This window comes from Molossus molossus, unplaced genomic scaffold (genome assembly GCF_014108415.1).
Source record: "Molossus molossus isolate mMolMol1 unplaced genomic scaffold, mMolMol1.p scaffold_m16_p_1, whole genome shotgun sequence".
NCBI classification, from domain to species: domain Eukaryota; kingdom Metazoa; phylum Chordata; class Mammalia; order Chiroptera; family Molossidae; genus Molossus; species Molossus molossus.
In genome coordinates, this window is record NW_023425344.1 from 184,799,190 (window position 1) to 184,826,294 (window position 27,105).

Here is a 27,105-nt window from a genome sequence, read left to right on the forward strand (position 1 = left end):
GTCTCCCATAAAGTTTTAAATATTCTGTTTTCCAAGTGGATGTTTATGGAAATATGGACGGATTCACTTATTGAATGTAAATTTGGTGGCTTCAGTAACATAAGAAATTGACAAAAAAAACTTGGCCTTGTCACAAATTAGGAAAGATGACCTCAATTCAAACCCTGCAGGCTGATTTCTTCTTCAGAGGCTGCTTATCAGAGAATCCGCTTGAAACAGCACCAGACAGGAGATGGCCTTGCACTAGGGAGGCTAAAGGGAAGAGGACTTTTCCAGCTGTAACTGTCTGGTTTCTCCTTCCAGACTCACTAATGAGAGTGGCGTGAATGAGGGGATCTAGGGGGCCCCGGGCTGTAATGCTAACACATAGTCATCTCTATGAAAGACAAACAGAACAGTAAGAGGAGGTGAAAACAAGCATTGCCCTCCAAACCAGGTACCAGATACATCTGGCAAGGTGCCAGGCTCGGGTGCAGGTCTTAATTCTTTCCTGCCCACTTCCCCACCCACCTTCCCCAGTTATTCAGTGAGGAGAATCTGATACTCATGTGTTTACTTACAGCTTTAAGATGTGGGTTTACCACAGACATACTGTGATTGCTTCCTTGTTGTGATGCCTTTCATACTGTCAGTCAAAGACCAACCGAGTCTTGAACTGACTCAAGAAAGACTAGCTTTGTTGGGAAACTTCTTTCTTTTTTCTCTTCTGTCACCACTGTCGACAACAAGACCATTATTGGTGTCTTTTCGGTCCAAATATAAATTTTGGATGGGAATTGATGACATTCTATTTTGGGCCAACAATTCATTTCTAGGTCCTACAAAATACACCTTTGGCTCTACTTTAATGTGAATCAGAAGGGAATTGGTCATTCACATTTACAAGCTGTTTCTTTATATGCATGGTCTGATGAAAATGACTTGGGAGCCAGAAAATATGAATTTCTATTTCCATCATCAACTCCATGTGTGACCTTGGCCAGAACTCTTAATTTCCCTGAACCTATTGTCTCCATCTGTAAAATGGGAATAACAACAATAGTGGATATTTGCTTCATTGCTTAGTTTCCTATACATAATTTTTAAAAAGTCCTTCTCCCTAACAAGGAGGATATAATTAAATGTCTCATATGAATAAAAGTTGAAAAATAAAAGTTTCATATAAATGTAAGTTTCAATGGCATGAGTCACTTTAAGGAACATCTGAAAATTTAGTATAAAGTATAACACATCATACTCTTTTTTATTTTCAAAATGACAGTTTCCACATTAAAAGCTGTCTACTTCAGCACATAATAGCAGTTGTTAAATTATGTTTTTAGTAACATGGTTTTCTCATAAAGCATATGTGTCTCTTTAAAAATTTCAGTTTAACCAGTTTTCTAATCATTTCTAAGTTCCAGCAGACTTGTGTTATATGTGCTTTTGTGTTTCGGAGGAGAGCATAATACCCAAACCCTCCTAATAACAAGCTAGTTATTATACAGTTCTACACTATAAACCCTAGATAAAACAGACACACTCAGAGGTGGTTTTAGAAACTCTAAATACTTTTTAATGCAAAAAAATTCATTTCATGTTTTCTTTAAGTAGCAAGCTCATCATTTCAACTACTTAAAAAATCCCTAGCTTGCACAATTTTTAAGGAACACATCTGTTATAAGAACAAGGAACATTCTGCTCTCATGTGACAAAATGAAAACAGCATTTCTTATTTCCGCTGGGTCCTGGGAGCAGGAGGGTTGCTTTAGAGGTAGTATGTGGCTTTACTTCTCCCAAGTAAACATTCATTATAGAGATACCTAGTGTGTAAGAGAAAAGCTCTTGGTTATTGTCTAGATCACACTGTAGCATTTACTTATTGAATCCAAAGAGAGTTATTTCAGCTTCACTTTCATTTTGTGATATTCAGGGATTGAGCATGTAATTGAGTTCTGTCATTCTGCATATTACTTCAGTTGCATTAGTAGGTTAGTAGGTAGATATTTAGGTTAACCTTGGTTTTGCTGGAAAAAAAAAAGGCTACTTCAAGGGACTGCATGCTCTCACAAAGTGGTTCACACAGGAGGTGGGGGTCAGGCTAAGTTGCCCATTCTGTAGTCATTATCGAATATAAAGACAAATTTATGGACGCCCTTCTTTGGTATTTGTATTTATCTGCTTGGGGATGTGACTTGGGAATTTCAATAGTAAAAGGAAAAAACACATACACAAAAACCTTTCCAGTTCATTCTCATATCTCTAGTTATGCATGAGAATTTCTGTCTAACAGTTTCTTGAAATCCTCCATGAATTCAGGGTAATTGTTACTTATACAATTGTCACCCTGCAGTTCTAGCATCAACTTTTGAACCCTTCATCCAGGCTTTGTAAGGTCGGCGAGCTCCAGGAAGTCGCATGACCGGGGTAATGGACGGCCAGAGGAGAAATTGATACCTAATTCAGGAGGGACCCTTTGCCTTACCTGGATGCAGCTGAGGTGACACTCCTGGTCACGTCCCACCACCCTTCCCAGCCAATCAACATATGCCACACCTGAACCTCCCCAGCAGCTAGCCAGTCCCCTGACACCACACCTAATCACCCCACCCAGGTCCCTAACGTCCCTATAAATCTTCCCCGGGCAAAGTAGCAGTGCGACTTCCCTGGCCCCCCGCCACCGTGGACCAGTGAACCTCGCCCCGGAACCTTCAACAAAATTTTCTTGCCTGCTTTTCGGCTCCGTTTCTCTTTCTTCCTCGGCGACACACTTTACAGACCTTACGTGGGCTTACATTTTATTTATGATACTTGCAGCAGCGAGGGCTTGGCCTCTTGGGCTCTAAACACCATGTTTCTTTTTTTTTTTTTTATCCTCACCCGAGGATATTTTTCCATTTTTTGTACAGATAGAGTGGGAGGGAGAGAGAGGAAGAGAGAGAGAGAGAAACATCGACGTGAAGGGACACATCGAGTGGCTGCCACCCGCACGACCAACCAGGGCCGGGGACAAACTGCAACCGAGGTACATGCCCTTAGCGGGAACCGAACCCGGGTCTCTCTGGACTGCAGGCCGACGCTCTAACCGCCGAGCCAAACCGGCCAGGGCAACACCATGTTTCTTTATTTCCCCCATTGATACCCCAACCTGGAATACTTTGAGAATTAGGCCTGTATCTAAGTGCTTAGGCCATTTATTAATTTATTCTTTCAAAATCTGTTGAGTATATAGTATGTGCCCAGCAGGTACATTCGTTACAGACAGGAGAGTACAAAGGAAGGGACCCCGGCCACCGCAGATCCCTCTGAGGAAGGCGACGTCCAGCAGAGACGCTGAAGTGGATGAGGCGGAAAGGGCAAAACAAAACACAAAATGCAGGATGAAAAATGTGACATTTTATTGACTTTTGATCCGCTTTAACCGGCACAAAGTTTTGCACCATGCTAGGTTGCCCAAATTTGACAGTATTGTGTTTCTTATTTTAAAAAAATATAGACTATTACTTGGATTATTGGGGATGACAATAAATTTCTAAGCCAAAGCTCTCAGGAAATGTGAATATCAAGCAGGCGTTTGAAAGGCAGCCCTTGAAACCCTACCACACTGAGAAGTTCAGACCCTACGGTAGAGCTCTGCTGCATCCTGTATGTAGTAATACTATGGGGTCTTCGCTGGAGATTATTTTCAACCTGGGCCATTTCTTTAATGTCTTCAAATGGCATGCTCACATAATAATCTTATTCTAGAATGTTGTTTCTGTGATAACAGGCCACTGTTCCTATTAACCATGTCACCGACTGTAATGGCAGTGACTGAGGTCCAAGTGATATGTGAACGGCTGACTTCTGAATTGGAACTGGCTTCTTGTTAGGTTAAATTAGCTGATACATAGGCAGAGCTACCCACAATCCAGACTTCCTGGTAGCTTTCTGAACAGCAGCCTCAGGGCTGAAGCTGTGCTGCCCTGTCCGCAGATGGTCTGAGGAAGGTCTTGCCTTCCAGTGGCTGTGCCCTTGCTGGATTGAATGGCACTCCCATTATTCTATGGATAATGAGATGAGATGTACTTATCACAGCAGTTTATTGAAAACAAAAAAGCCGCACATCAGCAAACTAAAATTATAACTGAAGGAAAAAAAGAGAAGAAAGCTTTTGCATAAATAGCGCCCAGATCTCAAGGGATCAATCCTTACAGGACAGAGACATCAGGATTCAAATTTGATGAGTAATTTTCCTAGGCCACACAGCGCCAGCTATATCATCTGACACAGATCTTCCTTTGATTTCCACTTAGGTTTAATGGTTGAATAATCATGGCTCATAAGTTTATCTTTAATAAGTCACAGCAGACAGTTTATTAGCAGATTCTTCAGGCTGCAGGGTTGTCATGTGTTGTTATAGTGATTGTCTGTTTTAAATATCACAGCTGTTGGTATTTTTATTTATTTATTCATGATTTGATTCCTGCTTCTCCCACATCTCTGACGCTCAAAGGCAGGCTATTTTCCTTTTCTCTTTGAATTGTGAAAGGCGACTGTGACAGCCCCGAGCCCGGGCCGTGGAGTGTCACACAGGGTCCTATGGTGCCGAACAAAAAGCCACGTCTTCCTGAATCTGGCAGAGTTCTTTATGAGAGCTGAGCCTTCTTGAGGGGGGCTTTCTCTGCCAGTGCGTGGCGGGCATGAATGGAATCCTATGAGGGGCTCTGGGCCAGTGAAGACCTTTCTTCATGTGTTTCTTGGCCAGGAGAGTGGAACCACTAGGAGAAATGCAAATGCCCAGGCCTCCACTGTCCTATGCAAAATTGGACACCGCTGTGAATAGACACAGGAGGCACTGTAAGCTGCAGTTTCTATATTCAGCTGCAAAGAATGCTTGGTCATAATACATAGCATCTTTCATTGAGGGGTGGTGGGCTGACTTGGATTGAACAGATGGCATTATTTCATTTGTCTTCAGAAAGGCCCTGTGAGGCAGAGTGTATATAAAGTGATACGATTTTAGAAAGAGAAAAACTGGGGCCTCACAGACTTACCATGACCAGGAATTAGGCATGGAATCAGAGGAGGGTGCTGCTGCTGCTAGAAAGCTGGTTCCGGGAGCCCCAGCATGCTTCAAATACCCAAATCCTCCCCCTCTCCCCGGAGGAAATACACCGTGGTCCCTGTGTCCCCTGAGGAAATAAAACCATGTCCCCACCTGATGGATAGGAGGTGAGAAAGTCCGATATCCTACAACTTTAGCTCACAACATGTATCCCCTGAGCAGAGTGCACATGAAATGTGTCTAAATAATCTCAGTTAATTTTCCATGAACAGGCTTAGAGCTCCAGAAGGCCAGTGAAAGCAGAGAGAAGAAAGATGTAAGAGTGAGGAAGGGAAATGGAAGGCCCATCTCATCCATTTCTTGATGGGTGGAACGACACGTTTTGCCTCCCACATGCTCTGAGAGGGAGTTATCTACTGTTTCTTGCCAAGTTCAGCACGAAGGAGACTCCGAAGACCTTTGTGCCCCCTGTTGCTTTGGGAAAGGGGATCCCGCACTCTGCAAGCAGGCAATCCCCCTCCTCTGTACTACCAGCTGCAGATTTGTTGTTGTTGTTGTCTTTGGCTTCCCTGCCTTTCAGTAAGTGCTTTTGTAAAGTAATAGTAAAAGCTAACGTGCAATACTATTTCAGAAGTTAATGATGGGTACTGAGGATTATGGAGCACTTTAATTTTTATTGTTGCTTTGCTAATATCTTTATCAAAATGATGAGAACCAGAAAGTGGTGTCTACTGGAAAGCAGAGCGAGAGCCAGGACTCAGCACTATGAGCCTTCCTTCGCACCTGCCTGGCTCCCAGTGCACGCCCCAGGGTCAGGCTGAAATCTGACAAGGTCGTTCCTTTCAACAGGTGAGATGTCCTTCATAACACCGGTGGAACAGTAATTTCCATATCAGCATTATCATTTCTCACATTTGTGTGGCTTTGTAGTTCTCGAACTCTGTTCTTAAGAAACCCCGGGCGTCTGCAAGCTGGGTGCCAATATTCTAAGGCCAAAGTCCAACAGTCAGTCATTATTGACATTATAGACATGTAGTAGACATAATGTTAATGTAGCAGATATTTTTTTTTGTTTGTTTTAAGCGTCTTTGCCTATATTTATCAAGTCATTGGCATTTGATGATATTTACTTAATAATGAATGCTGGCGACTATTTATCCATTTAATGTATTTGTTTAATTCATCATAAACTCCTGTTGACTCTGCTTTGGTATATCCAGCACTGAACTAATTTTCATCATGGACACATCTCCCACTTTGATGATCTGAGCCACCTAAGATTATGGCAGTCAGCTCCTAACAGTTCTTTGCTACTACACAGTCTGTTCTCCACACAGCAGCCAGAGTGAGCCTTTGAGAATGTGGGTCCACGGATGTGACCAGCTCACACCTCAGCAGTGGCTCCCCATTTCAGAGGAAATCACCGTGTTTACAGTGCGCTACAGGATCTGGACACCCCTGACGGTGCCCACCCCTCTTCTTTACATTCACACTGTTCCAGGCACATTGGCCTCCCGGTTCTCTTTGAACATGCAGGTAAACTTGCACCTTCGGTCCAGTGTCCCGTTTTCCTGCTTGGAATGCCTTGCCTCTAAGATGTCTCTGCTTGCCCGAAATCACTACTTTCAAGTCTTTGCTCAAATCTCACCTTCTCACCGCTACGGCCGGCCCTGCTTAGCACTGCAACCTGTTTCCCTTTCTGACTCCCATCCCCTCTCACCCTGCTCTTCGTTCGTCCACGGCCTTTATTACCTTCCGGAATTTTAACCCATCAGTTAGAAAGTCAGTACCACAAGGACATGGGGGACATCTGCAATACTTTCAAACAATGAAGATAAATTAAAAAAAAAAAAAAAGAAATAAAAGAAGTAAAGCACTAACCATGGTGTTTGAAAAAAAAAAGAAAGAAAACAGGAATCTTGCTTTATAGTATTTCATAACTTCTAGTAAGTACTTGGAAAATATTTGTTAAATAAATAAATGTATATTATGTGCCAAATTATTATATTCTGAACACAAGGATAAAGATATATGTGCTTTCTTATAGTTCAGTGGGGAAGACATACAATTAACAAGCAGATACAGGAAATAGAAGAGAACAAAACAGCAAGTGAGTAATAATAGCAAAAATTATCAAGGAACAACTGAGCTGAATTTAACAGCTTTGTGTGTGTGTGTGTGTGTGTGTGTGTGTTGCATGTACTTATAGCGTGATCTCATTTTGCATTACATTGTTATATTTTCCGCCATTAAAATGGTTCCTCTCATGTAATTCAACATCAGTGTTCATTGTGATCTCCAAGGAGCACTATGACTTTCAGGTCATTTAAATGTCCTCAGGTCATCACCCGAGGACACTTAAGAACTGTGTAGTGATTTTCAAAGGGTGTTCACATACATTTTTCTCATCTAATCCTCAGAACAATTTTCAAAATGTAGGTCTTATGTGTTATCTTCTTCAATATGTTCTCCCAGTTTTGCTTTTAAAGCTGTAGGCAATGTACTTTAAAGTAATTTTGCAAATGAAGGTGCCTACAGATTGTATGAGATTCCTATATGTTGCTGCTCCCCTTGGTTCATTTTTTTACTCTTTTTTTTTTTTTTTTTAATTTCAGTCCACCATTATGGGTCTTTCTCTCAAAGATTAAATTATGCAATAATTGCTAAGAATAGACAAAATGCTTCTTACCAGAAATGTTTGTTTTCTTATTGTGCAGTCAGCTGGACCATTGGAGCATCTTTCAATTCTATAGACATTTATCCTGTAGCAATTATGTGAACAATGTGATATAAGAAGTTACAGGAAGTACAAAGATGGATAAAACAATGTCCTTGTTTTAAGAGTATGTAGTGGGAGAGGGGTGTCAATGGTCTCAAGCAGTGGTGGAATATATTATGCATACAAGGTTCCTGTGTGTGTATGTGTATAATTTCTAGATCAAATTTCCATTTTAGAATAGATGCAGATTTACAGAAAAGTCGTAAAAAACTTTTGATATATCCCACACCCAATTTTCCCTATTATTAACATCCTGGATACCACATTACATTTAGCCATGACGTTTCATTAGGCTCTTCTAGGCTTTGACAGTCTCTCAGACTTTTCTTGTTTTGATGACTTGGGCAGTTTTGAGGAGTACCAGTCAGGTACTTTGAAGAATGCCCCTCAACTGGGATTTGTATGATATTTTCTTCATGATTATACTGAGGTTATGGGTTTTGGGAAGGAAGACCAAAGAGGTCAAGTTATCACATTATATCAAGAATACATGCTATCAACATGACTTACCACTGTAGATCTTAATCTTGACCACCTGACCAAGGTAGTGTTTGTCGGTTTTTTTCATAGTAATCCCTGTGCCCTTTTATGTGCCCTTCTTATCCAACTCAGAATTGTACAGAATCTGCCTTGGACTTCCTGTTTTAGGTCTAGCCTCTCAACCCTTGGACCAGCTCGTCTTTCTCACATTTCCAAGATTTTCTATACATCTTTTTTTGTGGGCCAGATATTTGTTCAATGTCACCAGTTTTGAGTGTGAAGGGTGCTTTTGTTTTGTTTATTGTTTTTAATTAGAGACTTAGGTTAGTTATAAAATTAAATACCTTGGTTTAAGAGCAATCTGGCTAAGGAATAAAAAAAAAAGACTAATGATTACTTCTATGAATTAATAAACTTTAAATAAAAGTAGCTTGATTTTGAGTTAGAGATGTAATATACATGCATTATTTAAGAAGTTGGAAAACAGGATTTTAGAAAAAATAAACAAAAATCATCTGTAACTATCAAGAAAGAATTGTTGCTATCAGTTTATTGCCTTCAGTCATTTTTCTACACTTCTATATGTTTATATTTATCTGTATATCTACATATTTTCACTATTTTGCTTTTTGGAATGAACTTATATTGGAATAATTTTGTAATTTGGTTTTTACATTGATTTTTTTTCATCAAACTTTGCTTGAATGGGTTTCAAAATTCTGTGACAGATTTTGGTCAGATTGTTCTTTATTTAAAAATACTGATTTTAATCCAGCCGATGTGGCTCAGTGGATTGAACATCGTCCCATACACCTATCTCTCTAAAAATCAATAAAAACATTTTTAAAATACTGATTTTAAAAGCCAGTTACTTAAAACTGTCAAAGATAAAACATGATCTTCAAAACATTCTTTTTTCCCTCTGAAGGTTTTCGTTGCATTATTACAATTGGCCAGATGTTTACCATTAAACTTAAATGGCCAACTGAGACAAATAGTTCTGAAACTTTCTTCTATCATCGATTAAGACTGGGGAGATGGACATGTATTAAGGGCAATAGTCATTTAGACTACTGAGTTTTATGGGCAGATTGGTGACCTTACAAGCTCCTGCAGCCCTCTTGTCCATGGGTTTGATGACACCCACAGCTATGGTCTGTCTCTGTTACAAACAGCCAAATAACCCAGAGGTGGATAATCAGCAAAGCTCTCAACATCTGTACTGTGGCAGCATCACCAGATATTAAGGATCTGAGGCCATCTTCCAGCATTTTGCCAGAATGGTGACAAATCTCCTCCAGCTTAGAAAACTTGAAAGCAATGTAAGATATTTAACCATCCAGCACAGGTTTATAGGCAGCACTGATTTGGCCTGGGTGGTTCAGGGTAATCACCTGATCAATGAAGCCAGCTGCTCCCACTGGTGGGTCATTTTTGCTATCATCAGCCACATTGCAAAGATATGATGAATATCTTTGACAGACTTTCTTGACATCGAAGCTTACATTGTCCCCAGGAAGAGCTTCACTCAAAGCTTCATGGTGTATCTCAACAGACTTTTCTTCCGTTGTAGTAATAATTGGAGAAAAGGTGATCACCATGCCATGTTTGAGAATATCAGTCTCCACTAGGTCTACAGGAAAAGTACCAATACAATCAATTTTGTAGACATCCTAGAACAAACCTAAGTTGGATGAACTCGTGGCAGGATATCCAGATCTTCAAGCAACATGGTCCAGTGGCATTGTTGCCTCTACAGGTGACTTTTCACACTTGAACCAAAGCATGTTTGTACTTGGCTCTAACATGTTTTCACTGTTCCACACAAAAATTGGCACAGATGCTATTGTAGCCAATTTTCTTAATGTAGGTGCTGACTTCCTTAATGTTTTTTTCATCTTCCCTCTGGTTGAAGGGTAGTTCAGGGAATTTGTTTTGTTAAGAGTAACAATTAGTTATTTCACAACCAATGTGTAAGCCAGAAGGCATGCTCACAGGTCTGCCCATTCTTGGAGCTACCTGCTTCAAATTCACCAACACCAGCAGGAACAAACAGGGCAACAGAGTCAGCCTGATATATGCTTATAATCATGTTTTTGATACAGTCCGTGTGTTCTGGGGCATCAGTGATAGTCACACAATACTAACCAGTTTCAAATTTCCATACAGAGATAATAATAGTTATACCTTGCTTATCTTCAGCTTTTAGTTTATCTAAGATGCAGGCAGACATGAAGAAACCCTCTATCATCACGGAAGTGTCCTTCTCAAAATGTTTAATGGTGCTCTTGTCAGTCTCACCGCATTTGTAGATCAGATGGCCAGTAATGGTGGACATACCTGAATCCACATGTCCAATGATGTAGATGTTAATATGAATATTTTCTTTCCCCATTTTGGCTTAAATCTAGCAATGTTTTCATAGGCGCCTAGTTCTAGAGATAAACCTGGTGCAGAAAAGCCACACTAAAATTATTCATGGAGGACTTCCCCTTATTAATTAAGTTTAAAAATGGCTAACTCCAGTATAGGCATTTAATCATACTCTTATTTGGGGGGAATTTTAGTTAGGGGCTTTGTAATTATATCTGCTTGATGAATATCTTTGATGCATCTTTGAATAATCTTTGACAGCATTTTAAAATTTTCATATTATATTATCTATGTAATGTCATTACTGTCCACATTTTTGGAAGTGGGCTGGATTGTGTAATCTGAGATCACAGAATTTACCATCTTCCTTTGTTGAAAACTAAGATAACTATGCTGGTGCCTCTGAAGGAGTAGAATCTCATGTGATATTCTTCCACCTCTAAGATTCCATGATTCTATGATTATTGGCTAGTCTTAGAAGTATAATTTTAATGTGCATATTACAAGTCAGGCTAGGATCCTACAGAAATTAATTAAAATTTAAATGTCCTTAGAAATTGGATAAATTGTTAAGTTTGATATTTTAATTGACATGTTTAGTATAATTCATTCAGGAAAAGAAAATACAGTTTAGGGAAAATCAAGGAGAACTTAAATATGAGCTGGTATAATTCTTTCAGTCATATTTCATAAAAATAGTTGAATAAGGCCTACATTACAAGGTACCAAAGTCAATAACATGTGCTCCTCATTTCAAATCAAGCTATAAAAGGCAGACATTGGAAATATGAAGTGATTCTCCCAGTATAGTATAGTTTGTGTGGTTCCAGTCTCAATGCTATGGTTGTAAGATGCATTTGAATCATTTTATTGATCTAAGAAAGGCAGAATTTGGATAGGGTCCAGAGGAAATGAGAGTTAAAAAAAATATGATTAGATCATTGACTGGGGAACACTGAACTCAATGGGATTATTGAGTTTGGAGCAGACTAAGGAGAGACTTAATGTCAGTTTCTAACTGTGTAGGTGAGACTATGGTAGAATTAATTGTGTGGAACTGATTTCAGCTTCCACCGAGGAAAAAGCACATTTACACTAGTATGGATTTCCTCTTGTCATCGAGAAGACACAATAGGTAGGAGATAGCTGCATTTTAAAATTTAATCTAGGATCTATTATGGTTGGGTGAAAGAAGGCTCATAACTTACTAGAAGAGGCCCCATGAAATGAATAAAATTTCAGAATAGTATACAGAGAATAAGTGATATTTGCCTCTTGGTCACACAAATAATCAGTAATTCACTATTTGGAATCTCTTAAGAACATATAGGAAATCTGCCCAAAATATACTAAATTGGAACAGTGATATTATTGGGTTAAATCATAACAATTATTCAGTTACTTGAGGTGACATACATTGAGCCATAACGTTTTTTTAATTAATTTATTTTTGTTACAGATGTTTCCCCTTTTTCACCCACTGATTCACCCCTCCTCCTCCCTCCCCACCCTGTCCCCCACCTTTGTTGTCCATGTTCATTGTTCATACATACATGCATATAATTTCTGTGGTTTATTCCCCCCCCCCCAACCTCTTCAGGGATTGTCAGTCTGTACCCAACTCCACGACTCTGAGACTACCCCATTCCTCAGACTGTTATGTTTGTTATATTCCACAAATCAGTGACATCATATGATATTTATCTTTCTCTGCTTGGCTTGTTTTGCTTAGAATAATACTTTCCAGGTCCCATCATGTCGTCTCAAAGGATAAGAGATCTTTCTTTTATACAGCTGCATAGTACTCCATTGTGTATATGTACCACTGCTTTTTTATCCATTCCTCTACTGATGGACACTTGGGCTGTTTCTAGATCTTAGCTATTGTAAATAGTGCTGCTATGAACATGGGGGTACATATATATATATTTTTTATTGGTGTTTCAGGCTTCTAAGGGTATATTCCTAGAAGTAAGATCACTTGGTCAAATGGAAGTTCAATTTTTAATTTTTTGAGGTAACAACATATTGTTTTCCATAGTGGCGGCACCAGTCTGCATTCCCACCAGCAGTGTACTAGAGTCCCCTTTTCTACACACCCTTGTCAACACTTATTGTTTGATAATTTGTTGATGGCAGCCATTCTGACAAGAGTGTGGTGATAAGTCATTGTTGTTTTAATTTGCATCTCTCTGATAATTAGTGATGTTGAGCATTTCTTCATATGTCTCTTGGCCATTTGTATGTCCTGTTTGGAGAGGTGTCTATTTAATTCCTCTGACCATTTTTTTAATTGGGCTCTTTGTCATCCTTTTGTTGAGTTGTATGAGCACTCTATACATATTGGAAATTAACCCCTTATCTGATATATCATTGGCAATGATGCTCTCCCATACAGTGAGTTGCCTTTCCATTTTGATGATTGTATCTTTTGCTGTGCAAAAGTTTTTGAGTTTGATGTGGTCCCATGTGTTCATTCTCTCCTTTGTTTCTGCTGCCTTTGGTGATGTGTCAGTGAAAATTCTGCTGCATATAATGTCTGAAATTTTGTTGCCTACATTTTCTTCTAGGATTTTTATGGATTCCTGAGTCACATTTAAGTCTTTTATCCATTTTGAGTTTATTCTTGTGTATGGTGTAAGTTGGTGGTCTAGTTTCATTATTTTGCATGTAGCTGTCCAATTTTCCCAACACCCTTTTATTAAAGAGGCTGACTTTACTCCATGGTATGCTCTTGCCACCTTTGTCAAATATTAATTGAGCATATTGCCTTGGGTCCATTTCTGGGTTCTCTGTTCTGTTCCACAGGTCTATATGTGTGTTCTTCTGCCAGTACCAGGCTGTTTTGATTACAGTGGCTTTGTAGTATAACCTGAAATCTGGTAATGTTACCCCTCCAACTTTGTTCTTCTTTTTCAGGATTGCTGTGGCTATTCGTGGTCTTTTTGGTTCCATATGAACTTTTGAAGTATTTGTTCTAGTTCTGTGAAATATATCGTTGGTATTTTGATGGGGATTGCATTGAACTTATAGATTGCTTTGGGTAGTATGGACATTTTAATGATGTTGATTCTTCCAATCCAGGAACAAGGTATGTGCTTCCACTTTTTCATATCTTCCTCTATTTCTTTTTTCAATGACCTGTAGTTTTCTACAAATATGTCTTTTATTTCTTTGGTTAAATTTATTTTTAGGTATCTTAATTTTTTTGGTGCTATGGTAAATGAAATTTTTTTTTAGTTTCTCTTCCTGTGAGTTTATCATTGGTGTATAAGAGTACCATCGATTTCTTGATGTTAATTTTGTATCCTGCTACTTTGCCAAATTCATTTATTAAGTCTAGTAGATTTTTGATGGGGTCTTTGGGGTTTTGGACGTATAGTATCATGTCATCTGTGAATAATGACAGTTTCACTTCCTCCTTTCCAATTTGGATCCCTTTTTATTTTTCTCCCTGTCTGATTGCTGTGGCTAAGACTTCCAGTACAATGTTAAATTAGAGTGGCGAAAGTGGGCATCCTTGCCTTGTTTCTGTTCTTAAGGAAAATGCTTTTAATTTTTGCCTATTAGTATGATGTAGGCTGTAGGTCTTTCATATATGGCCTTTATTATGTTGAGATACCATCCCTCTATTCCCAGATTGCTGAGCGTTTTTTATCAGAAATGGGTGCTGGATTTTGTCAAATGCTCTTTCAGCGTCTATTGATATGATCATATGATTTTTATCTTTCCTTTTATTTATGTGGTGTATCACATTTATTGATTTGCAAATATTGTACCAGCCTTGTATTCCTGGGATGAATCCCACTTGGTCATGGTGAATAATTTTTTTGATGTATTGCTTGATCCTATTTCCTAGTATTTTGTTCAGGATTTTGGCATCTATGTTTATCAGGGATATTGGTCTGTAGTTTTCTTTCTTTGTAGTGTCTTTTTCTGGTTTTGGAATTAGAATTATGCTGGCTTCATAAAACAAGTTTGGAAGTCTTCCTTCTTCTTGAATTTTTTGAAATAGTTTGAGGAGAATGGATATTAGTTCTTCTTTGAATGTTTGGTAAATTTCCCACGTGCTGGGAGAGTCTTGATTACATCTTCAATTTTTTTCTGTTGTTATTGATCTGTTCAAGTTTTCTATCTCTTCTCTGTTTAGTTTTGGAGACTATGTGTTTCTAGAAATTGGTCCATTTTGCTTAGATTGTTGAATTTGTTTCCATATAATTATTCTTAATATTTGTTAAAAATTTGTTGTATTTCTGTGTTGTCAGTTATTATTTCTCGTCTTTCATTTCTGATTTTGTGTATTTGGGGGTCTCTCTCTTTGGTTCTAGGTGAGTCTAGCTAAGGCTCCATCAATCTTGTTTATCTTCTCAAAGAACCAGCTCTTTGTTTCATTGATCCTTGAATTGTTTTTTTGGTCTCCATGTCATTTATTTCTGCTGTGATCTTTACTATCTCCTTCCTTCTACTTGCTCTGGGGTTTTCTTTTTGTTTCCTTTCTAGTTCTTTAATTTTTGAGGTTAGATATTCTATTAGAAATTCTTTTGCTTCTTAAGGTAGGCCTGTAGTGCTATGAACTTCCCTCTCAGAACTGCTTTCACTGCATCCCACAGATTTTGTGTTGTTGTGTGTTCATTTTCATTGGTTTCCAAAAGTTTTTAATGTCTTCCTTGATCTCTTGGTAACCCTTTTATTGTTTAATAACATGGAATTTAGCCTCCATGTTTTCACATGTCTTTGCATGTTCTTGTTGCAATTAATTTCTAGTTTCATGCCATTGTGATCTGAGAAGATGCTTGATATGATTTCAACCTTCTTGAACTTGTAGAGAGTTTGTTTGTGTCCTAATATGTGGTCTATCTTTGAGAATGTCCCATGTGCACGTGAAAAGAATGTGAATTCTGCAGTTTTGAGGTGCAATTCTCTGTAGATTATCTTTTAAATTCATGTGATCTAGCGCTTCATTTAGCGGCTGTGTTTGCTTGTTAATTTTTTTTTTTCTTTTTAATCCTTACCTGAGGACATTTTTCCATTTTTTGTTCAGATAGAGTGTGTGGGAGAGAGGAAGAGAGAGAGAGAAACATCGACGTGAAAGGGACACATCGAGTGGCTGCCACCTGCACAACCCAACCAGGGTCGGGGACAAACTGCATCCGAGATACATGCCCTTAGCAGGAACCGAACCCGGGTCTCTCTGGACCGCAGGCCGACGCTGAGCCAAACCGGCCAGGGCTTTTTTTGTTTGTTTGTTTATTTTTTTATCCTCACCTGAGGACATTTTTGCATGTATCTTCATATAGAGTGGGAGGGAGAGAGGGAGGAAGAGAGAGAAACATCGATGTGAGAGAGACACATTGTGTGGTTGCCTTCCACATGATCCCAACTGGGGCCGGGTACAAACTGCAACCGAGGTACATGCTCTTTGTGGGAACCGAACCCAGGACTCTCTGGTGCGCCGGCCGACACTCTAACCACTGAGCCAAACCGGCAGGGGCTCCTTGTTAATTTTCTTTCTAGAAGATCTATCCAGTGATGTCAGCAGGATGTCGAAGTCCCCTACTATGATCGTATTGCTGTCAATTTCTCATTTGAAGTCTTCCAAAAGATTTTTAATATATGTTGGTGCACCCATATTGGGTACATATATGTTTACCAAGGTTATATATTCCTGTTGGATAGATTCTGTCAATATTATGTAGTGGCCTTTTTTTGTCTCTAGTTATGGTCTTCATTTTGAAATCTATTTTATCAGATATGAGTATTGCTACTCCAGCATTTTTTTGCTTGAAAGATTTTTTTCCATCCCTTCACTTTCAACCTATGTGAGTCTTTTGTTGTGAGGTGTGTCTCTTGTCAATAACATATATGTGAGTCATGCTTTCTTATCCAGTCAGTTACTCTGTGTCTTTTTATTACAGCATTCAAACCATTACATTTAAGGTGATTATTGATATGTACTTATTTATCGTCATTTTTGTTTAGTGTGGTTCTATTTTCTTCCTATGTCTTCTACTAATCACAGCAATCCTTTTAGCATATCTTGCAGGGCTGGTTTGGTGTTAATATATTCCCTTAGTCTTTTCTTGTTGGGAAACTCTTTATTTGACCTATTTTGAATGTTAGCCTTGTTGGATAGAGTCGTCTTGGATTCAGATCCTTGTTTTTCATGACCTTGATTACTTCATGCCACTCCCTTCTGGCATGTAGTGTTTCCATTGAGAAATCAGCTGAGAACCTTATGGGGTTTCCTTTGTAGGTCACCTGCTGCTTATCTCTTGCTACCTTTAGGATTCTCTCTTTGTCTTTAATTTTTGGCATTTTAATTACTATGTGTCTTGGTGTGGGCCTGTTTGGGTTCTTCTTACTTGGGTCTCTCTGTGCTTCTTGAACTTGAATGCCTTCTTCATTCACCAGGTTAGGAAATTTTCTGTCATTATTTCTTCAAATATATTCTCTAACCCTCGCCCATTTTCTTCCTGTTTGGGGACTCCTATGATGCGAATGCTATTACGTTTCCAGTTGTCCCACAGTTCTCTTGAAATATCTTCCTGTTTTTTAATCACTTTCTCCTTTTGGTTTTCTGATTGGTTGATTTTTTCTACCCTGTCTTCTAATTCACTGATCCGTTCCTCAGCTTTCTCTACTCTGCTGTTTAGTCTTTCCAATGTGTTCTTTATTTCTTATATGCCATTCTTCATTTCTTCTTGGTGGTTTTTAATTTCCAACTGGTCCTTACACATGCTGTTGAGCTTCCTCAAGATTATGGCTCTGAATTCTAGTTCTGTTAACTTGCTTAATTGCTCCACTATTATCTCATCTTTCATAGTGGTCTCTTGTTCTTTCATTTGGCTTTTGTTTCTGTATTTCACCATTTTGGCTATCACAGTGGGTTTTGGAGCCTGCCATATTTTTCCTGTGGGTGTTGGTGTTCTGATGTTTGTGGCTCCCTTTACTGGGTTTGGATGAACCTGGGTGGGCCCATGTCAAACACCACTGTCAAGTCTTACTTTTCTGGGTAGATTTGCAAGCCCAGGAAAGGTTCGATTATCCTCTAGCTTTGTCCTGGTGGCTAGTAGTCTCAGTTACTGAGTGCCTTGGAATATAGCCCTGGTGTTCTGCCTAAGATTATTTTCAGAGTGTGGGACAGATGCTGGTTGTTATTGAGCCTCAATTTTTATTTTTTTGCTTCACCTGGGAAAGGCTGAATCTCTGAGGGGGTGGGGGCTGCTGCTTTTTTCCACAGCTCGGGGAATAGTCATATTTTTTGAAAATGTTCATTTAGACTCTCTACGAATAACCAAATTTAGATTGATGTGCTATCATGTCATTTCTTAGATACATTTTCTTTGTTATCTTTGGTGATTGGCTAGCAATATCTTAGAGAATATAATTTGTGCAAATTTTTTATATTATTTTATTTCAAACATGATACAATTGGTTTTTAAAAATTCAGATTAAAAATCTGAAACAAAACCAGATATAATATGGGGTTCAGAGCCACAAAGGATTTGTTTTAGGAGCAAAATGATTTCTGTGAATTTAAAAAGTGTATCTGAAGTTTATAACTTAGTTAAAATCATCTAGCAAAGTTACTATAACAAAAATATGGTTAACCATTTTTGTGGAGTCTCTCAGACATTTGGTATCAGAGAAGATTAGGTTTAAACATAGTCAAATGTTAAAAACGGAGTGCTCATCATTCCATAGCTGCCACTCGAAGTCGCACTGCATAAACTAGAGTTGTTATATGTTCCCTAGAGGACTGGATTCAGCAGTGCCCATGTTATGTCCAGATTTATTTTCCACAGTCTTCTGAGCCACGGGGACCTTGGGTAATCACCTATATAATGTTATTATGCCTGACATCCTGACATAGCATTTGTGTTGTATTACTAAAGACAACTGGTATTTCCCCGGAGTTTAGGGTTTTACAAGCAAATAAACATGATTATTTTTTCTCTCTTTCCAGGAACTATTTCTGCAATATAGATACATTATTAACAGATGCATAGTGATACTTGTATAACAACTTCCTGGTCCAAATAAACAAATAAGATTATAGTCATGGTTAACATGGACTGGTGTTAGAACTAACACTTTTTTAGTTGTATTTTTTCTAGTTATTTATTGATTTATTTATTTAGTTAGTTAGTTATTGTTTCATCACCACTTATCTCCCCTATACCCTCCTCCACTTTCACCTATCCCCTACCCCCTGCAATCACCTCATGAGTTTTTTTTTTTACATTTTTTTGCTCAATCCCTCCACCTTCTAATATCCCTCCTCTACCAGAGCTGACTGCCTGTTCTCTATTTATGAGTCTGTCTCTATTTTACTTGTTAGCTCAGTTGTTCATTAAATTCCTCATATGAGTGAAATCATATGGTATTTGTTCTCTGACTGACTTATTTCACTTAGCATAATGATCTCCAAGTCCATCCATGCTGTCACAAAGGGTAAAATTACCATCACTTTTTTATCCATTCAACTACTGATGGACACATGGGCTGCTTCCAAATCTTGGCTATTGTAAATAACGTTGCAATTAACATAAGGGTGCATATATTTTTTCAAATTAGTGTTTCGGGTTTCTTTGGATAAATTTCCAGAAGTGGAATTGCTGGGTGGTAAGACAGTTTCATTTTTAATTTTTGAGGTAGTTCTATACTGCTTTCCACAGTGTCTGCACCACTCTGCATTCCCACCAACAGTGCACGAGGAATTCCTTTTCTCCACATCATTCCCAACACTTGTTGTTTGTTGAGTTATTGATGATACCCATTCTGACAGGTCTGAGGAGATATCTCAGTGTCGTTTTAATTTGCATTTCTTTGATGATTAGTGACATTGAGCATCTTTTCATATATCTATTGGCCATCTGTATGTTTTCTCTGGAGAAGGGTCTATTCAAGTCCTCTGCTCATTTTTTAAATTGGATTGTTTGGTTTTTTGTTGTTGTTGAGTTTATAAGTTCTTTATACATTTTGGATATTGACCCCTTATCAGATATATTGGTGAATATGTTCTTCCATTCAGTGGACTGTCTCCATATTGTTGATGGTTTTCTTTGCTGTGCAAAAACTTTTTAATTTGATGTAGTTCCAGTTGTTTATCTTTTCCTTCTTTTTCCCCTTGCCTGAGGAGATATATCAGAAAAAAATTTGCTATGAGAATTGTCCAATATTTTACTGCCTGTTTTCTTCTAGGATTGTTATGGTTTCAAGTCTAACATTTAAGTTTTAAATCCTTTTTGAGTTTTTTTTGTGTGTGTGTGTGTGTGGTGTAAGAAGGTGGTCTAGTTTCATTTTTTTGCATGTATCTGTCCAGTTTTTCCAATACCATTTATTCAATAGACTACTGATCGTCCGTTGTATGTTTCTGCCTCTTTTGTCAAATATTAATTTTCTTATTATTTATTTATTTATTTTTTATCGTCCTCACCTGAGGACATTTTTTCATTTTTTGTTCAGATAGAGTGTGTGTGTGTGTGTGTGGGAGAGAGAGAGAGAGAGAGAGAGAGAGAGAGAGAGAGAGAGAAACATTGACGTGAAAGGGGCACATCAAGTGGTTGCCACCTGCACAACCCAACCAGGGCCAGGGACAAACTGCAACCAAGGTATGTGCCCTTAGCGGGAACCAAACCTGGGTCTCTCTGGACCGCAGGCCTATGCTCTAACCACTGAGAAAAACCGGCCAGGGCCAAATATTAATTTCCTATAAAGGTGTGGGTTTATTTCTGGGCTGTCTATTCTGTTCTATTGATCTATATGTTTGTTTTTATGCCAGTACAGTGCCATTTGATTACTATGGTCTTTAGTATAGTTTAATATCAGGTAGCATGATTCCTCTAACTTTGTTCTTTCTCAAGATTGCTGTTGCTATTCAGGGTCTTTTGTGGTTCCATATACATTTTTGGAATATTTATTCTAGTTTTGTGAAATATACCATTGGTATCTTGATAGGAATTGTGTTGAATCTGTTGATTGCTTAGAGTAGTATGGACATTTTAAAATTGTTAATTCTTCCTATCCATGAACATGGTATATGCTTCCACTTATTTTTATCTTTTTCAATTTTTTTCTTCAATGTTTCATAATTTTCTGAGTACAGGTCTATTACATCCTTGATTAAATTTATTCCTACATATTTTATTCTTTTTGAAGCAATTATGAATAGAATTTTTCTTTTTTTAGTTTCCCTTTCTGATAGTTCATTATTGGTGCATAAAATGCAACTAATTTCTAGATATTTATTTTGTATTCTGCTACTTTACTGAATTCATTTATCAGTTCCAGTATTTTTTTGGTGGAATCCTTAGGGTTCTCTATATATAGTATCATGTCATCTGCAAATAATGACAGTTTTACTTCTTCATTTCCAATTTGGATGCCTTTTATTTCTTCTTTCTGTCTGATTGCTATGACTAGCACTCCAGTATTATGTCGAATAAGAGTGGTGAAAGCCACCCGGCCAGTGTGGCTCAGTGGTTGAGCATCGACCCATACACCAAGAGGTTGCTGGTTTGATTCCTGGTCAGTGCACATGTCCAGGTTGTGGGCTAAATCCCCAGTGGGGGGAATGCAGTTGGTGGCTAATCAATGTTCTCTCTCATTAATGTTTCTATCTCTCTCTCCCTCTCCTTTTCTTTCTCTCTAAAATCAATAAAGAAAAAAAAATTAGAAGAAGTGGTGAAAGCCAAAATCTTTGTCTGGTTCACAATCTTAAGGGGAGCACTTGTAGTTTTTGCCTATTAAGTGTGATGTTGGCTGTGGATTTGTCATATATAGCCTTTATTACATTGAGGTATGTTCCCTTTATTCCGATTTTGCTGAGAGTTTTTAGTATAAATAGATGCTGGATTTTAGCAAATGCTTTTTCTACATCTATTGATATAATCATGTGGTTTTTATCTTTCTTTCTTTCTTTCTTTTAATGTGGTGTACCATGTTTATTGACTTACAGATATTATGTCAACCTTGCAACCCCAGAATAAATCTCACTTGATCATGGTGTATGATCTTTTTAATGTATTGAAAACTACTAATATTTTGTTGAGGATCTTAACATCTATGTTTATCAAAGATATTGGTCTATAATATTGATCTTTGTTTATCATGTCTCTGTTTTGGAATTAGGATAATGCTGGACTCATAAAATGAGCTTGGGAGTCTTCCCTCCTCTTGAACACTTCTCACTTATGAGTTTATAAATACAATAAAAAAAACTTCATGTTGAAACAACAAATTATAACCATGAGCCAATATATAATGAATAGTAATACTGTTTTAAGGACAAGACTAGAAAAAAAAAATAAAGACAAGTATAATTGTGTAGTTTCTTATTAATCATCAAATTAATAACCACTGCTAAAAATAATTCTGGATTTACCTCTGAGGTTGGGTGAGATAATCAACCCTCAGAATTTTATTAGTGTGAAAAGCCATTAGTGTGAAGACGCAGCTCTGATACTTAGGGACTTTGCATAGTTTTCTTACTCCTTTAAATCATCTCACCATGCAAATTGGTACTCATCCCTCTTATGTTCTTACTGTCAGGAGAAAAAAAATCCACGTTGATTTCCCAGCTTGCATCCTCTAATTATGGCAAAGTATAAAATGAGAGAAAACTTAAAGAAGGTCTGTTTTCCAAATAGGGTATCTTCATTTCCATGTCAATTTTCCTGTCCTAGTTCCCCATTCATAAGAATCAATATTGGATGAACTTAGAGGGAATTATGCTGAGTGAAATAAGTCAGTCAGAGAAAGTCAAATACGGAACAATTTCACTTATATATGGAATCTAAAAACAAAACAAAACAAAGCAAAACAAAACAAAAACAGACTCATAGAAACAGAGACCAGAAGGGAGGGGGTAGAGGTTATAAATGAAAAGAGGAAGGAAAATATAATCAATAATACTGTGATAAGTTTGCATGGTGACAGATGATTACTAAAATTAGTGGGGTGATCACATTGTAAGGTATAAAAATGTTGAATCACTATATTGTACACCTGTAAGTAATATAACCAATATATTGTATACGAACTATGCTTAAATAAAAAATAAATTAAAAAAATACTAGCACAGAATTTAAACATGACCTTTATCATAGATTAAATAAATTATACTTAAAATAACTAAATTGTTGTGAGTGAGGTAGTTGAGTCCAAATTCATATCTTTAATATTAATGTTAGTTTTCCTTTTTCCATTTCTAGCCAAAGATTATAGGAAGGTATAATTTTTGCTTTTCTTCATAGGACATTTTTATCAAGAAATGAAATGTGTTTTCCAGTCATATTTCACAGCCTACTTCAAGTTCCACCTATTTCTTGAAGAGTTCCTTGATAACTCTAGCATGTCATACTCCCTTTTCTGAAATTTAATAATTTTTAGTACTGTCATTATGCATTTGCAATGCTGACTACTAGCAGTTCACTACTTTCTTTTTGAATCCTTAAATATGCATATGAAAGTTAAATATTGAAATGTGACTTTTATGTTGAAAGGATGAGACCTGGTTTTGTTCCCAGTGTGTTAAATACATTATAAAATCTTATTACACTTTACATTTTAGCTATAATTTCCAATGATATTTACTCATACTTCTTTGTCCTTTGAAATTTTATTCTTTTTAGGCACAATTGAACATATAATTGATAAGCCGAGGTCCAATATGTATCTAATTGAGACTTGGTATTCTTTGTCATTCGTATTCTTTCATGACTGGTAACAGTGTTTTCACTACTATTGAAAAATTAGAATTACACCATCTTACTAGATAAGTGAGACATAATTATTCATTCTTGACTTATTAAAGCTCTAATACAAATTATTGCTTTTATCACAGACACATTACTTGAACCTCAGGACCTTTAAGCTCTATTTGTTCCCTCTTGCCCTTTGAGTAATTTTTGTTCAGCATTTTAGTTTTACATGTGTTTTAACTGAAAAGACATTAATTATAATTTTGTATAGTCAATATTCCTTAAAATGACCCAATAACATATTTGTTCCTCTTCTGCCTTGTCAAGTTTTCAACTGAGATGACTTTCAATTTGCCTGAAGAATTACCTTTAGATTTTCTTTTAGTGTATGTAGATCTAACAAAAAATTCTCTCAAATGTTTACCTGAAAATAGCTTTATTTTACCTTTATTTTTGAAATACATTTTTATTGCATATAAATTTTTAAGTTGATAGTTATTTATTTATTTATTTATTTATTTATTTATTTATTTATTTATTTTTAGCAGTTAAAAATGTTTTTCTTTTGTTTTTGGCTTGGGTGGTTCTGTTGAGAATTCAGCTGCCAGTATTACAGTTACTACTTTAACATTATTTTTATCCCTGCCACTATTTAGGATTTCCTTTTTGTCCTTGATATTCTGCATTGTTACTATGATGTACCTAGATGTGGGTTTTTTTTGTGTGTTTTCCTTCCTTTGAGTTTTCTTCCTCATTGGAATTCTTTGTGTTGATGTCTTTTATTAGTTTTAGAAAATATTCAGTCAGTGTCTCTTCAAATACTTTTTTTTGCCTCCTTCTCTCTCTTCTCTCTTTCTAGGATACCAACTATATGTGCCTTTGGAATGTTCCCGTGCATCTATCTTACTTGTCCAATGTTTTCCATTTCACTAATCACATGTCTGCAATCTGCTTTAAACCAATTTAATAAGGGTAATATGGTCTATATATTATTTTTTGAGTTCCAGAATATCCATTTGATTATTATTTATTTATTTTTTAATCCTCACCCTAGTACATGTTTAGACATGGAGAAAGAGACAGAGAAGGGGGAAAGGGGAGAGAGAGAGAAAAAGAGAGAGAGAGAGAGAGAGATTGGTAGCTTTCTATATACACCCTGGCCAGGAATCAAACCTGTAACCCAGGTATGTGCTTTGACCAAGAACTGAACTGACAATCCTTTGGTGCACAGGATGATATTCAACCAACTGAGCCACTCTAGCCTGGATGATTATTTTTATAAGTGCCAATTTTATGATTATATTATTTATTTTGTGCACCTTATCTTCTTTGCTTGAACGCATGAATCACAGTTATTTTAAAATTCATTGTGTATTAACTACAACATATAGATCATATGTGGGTCTGTCTATATTGTTATTAATGTTGTTTCTTCTCTTTTTAAATCATATTTTCTTGTTTCTTCTCACTTCTAGTTTTAAAAGATTTTGAGGTGGGCATCATGTACGAAAGAGCCTGCGAGAATCTGGTTATGTTATATTCCATCAGTGAGTTTCCCCTTTCCTATATTAAACAGATAGAATGAGGAGTGGATCATCTCACTTCAACAAGAAATTGATCTGGGTCAAAGCACAGTTGCAGGTTCAGAAAGACTCAGTCTAACTCTGTTCATTCTCTTCTCTGGGTATGTCCCTCATGGGATATGTATTAAGAGCCTTTCAAATACATGTCTTCTTAGTCTAGAAGACCTTCAAGAATGCTGGTCTGCTCTTCAGAGATTCTCAGCCAATCTTTTTAGCTTCTTGCCCAATAAGGCTTCAAATGTGGTAAATTTCTTTAGAGATAGACCAGTGAGGTTTTCAGAAAAGCAAAGAACCAATGAATGCAGATTTCACTTTCCCTTTTAGAAAATTTGGCCCAGCCAACAAGACTTCCACTCACTGGAATTCAGCAAATACCTTTATGGGTAAACTGGATGCCTTTCAAGGTTTTAGTTTGTTCTTCAACTCACAGAAATATTCAGAATGTTTGATTAAATATCTGGGCACCTCGTGACCTAGTAAATTTGCCATATACAATAAATCATCATACTATTATTGAATAAATAACAATATATTATTAAAATGATTTTTAAAATATATACATGCATATGGGATATAATTTATTAAACATTATATTATATAGAATGTTATTATTTGATCTACTTAGCTTGGCATCCAGCACTACCCAATATAGTACATGTGTTCAATTCATTATAATAAATGTCCATTTCAAATACTAACTCTTTTATGTAGAAATATAGTTAAGTGCCCACATCTTGGGATAATATGCCTGTGTTAAAATCCTAGCTCTATCACTACTAGCTGTGTACTTTTGGGTATCAATTACCTTATCTATAAAACATTAAAAATAATAACTATCTCTTTAGGTTGCTGTGAAGGTTAAATAACAACTAACTAGTGACTGGCACCTGATGGACACTCAGTAGCATGTGTAAAATATAATAACCATGATCATTATCATTGTACTTGTAATTATTTTTAATTTTGAGCTTTATTTGTCATTTTAATAATATGTGTTCTGCTACTTTCTTACCCCTTATCCATGCACTTCGCTAATGTCTTAAATATTAACTAAAAATGTAGCAGTAGACGAATGGATAAAAAAAACTGTGGTACATATACACAATGGAGTACTATGCAGGTGTAAGAAAGAAAGATCTCTTATCCTTTGAGACGACATGGAGGGACCTGGAAAATATTATCCTAAGTGAAACAACCCAAGCATAAAAAGACAAATATCACATGATCTCACTTATATATGGAATATAATAGTCTGAGGAGTAGGATAGACCCAGAAACATGGAAGTAGGGTATAGACTGACAACCCTCAGAAGAGGGGGTGGTGGGGGTAAGAAGAGATAAACCACAGAACTTATATTCATGTATGCATAACCAATGGACATGGACAACAAAACCAGGGATGGGGTGGGGGGGATGGGGAGGAGGGTGTCAATGGGGTAAAAAAGGAGAAACATCTGTAACAAAAATAAAATTAAAACAAAACAAACAAACAAAAAACCAACAACAACAAAAAATGTGGCTCTTTGGATTAATTGATGAACATTTAATTTTAAAGTATTTTCAAATTTTTTTGATCAGGGATTGTACAGTATTCATCATCATCATTACCATCATCATTTGCTGGAGCTAATACATAGAAAACACTAGTTCTTGAATGAATGCATGAATGAATGAGGAGTGAAATAATATTTTTTATATCTGCTTAGAGAGCAAAGTAAAATATACTAGACAGTGTATTCAGCATCTGAGTTTATCTTTGCTTTAGTTTTAGTCAGCTTGATATTACTACATTAATTATCTAGAACCAATAAGTGAGAAAAAAGATTGACTTAATACTTAAATAACGTATCAAAGTAAATGAAAGCCAAATGCCTTCATGTGTAATAAAAAGGTCAGTTTTGCATTACTCTCCAAATGATGAAGAGTGATGGATATTTGAATCACCACAATGCACACAGTAGTTTAGGCATGAGAATCTCAATTGAATTTATGTCAGAGTAGTAATACCAAATCTAGGTTTTCAGTGGAGATTCATTTTCAGCAAAACTATATTATCTATTACATTAAATTTTGTTAATTTGGATTTTATTGCTTCCTTGTATTTATAAACTTTTGTTTTTGAAATTATACATGAATTAATAAATGTAAGAATATATAAGT

General features: G+C 36.9%; 1 pseudogene; it reads right to left on the bottom strand.

The window, feature by feature from the left end:
* Positions 1-9,333: 9,333 nt before the first annotated feature.
* LOC118621671 lies at positions 9,334-10,680 on the bottom strand (annotated as a pseudogene).
* Between the last annotated feature and the right edge of the window lie 16,425 nt (positions 10,681-27,105).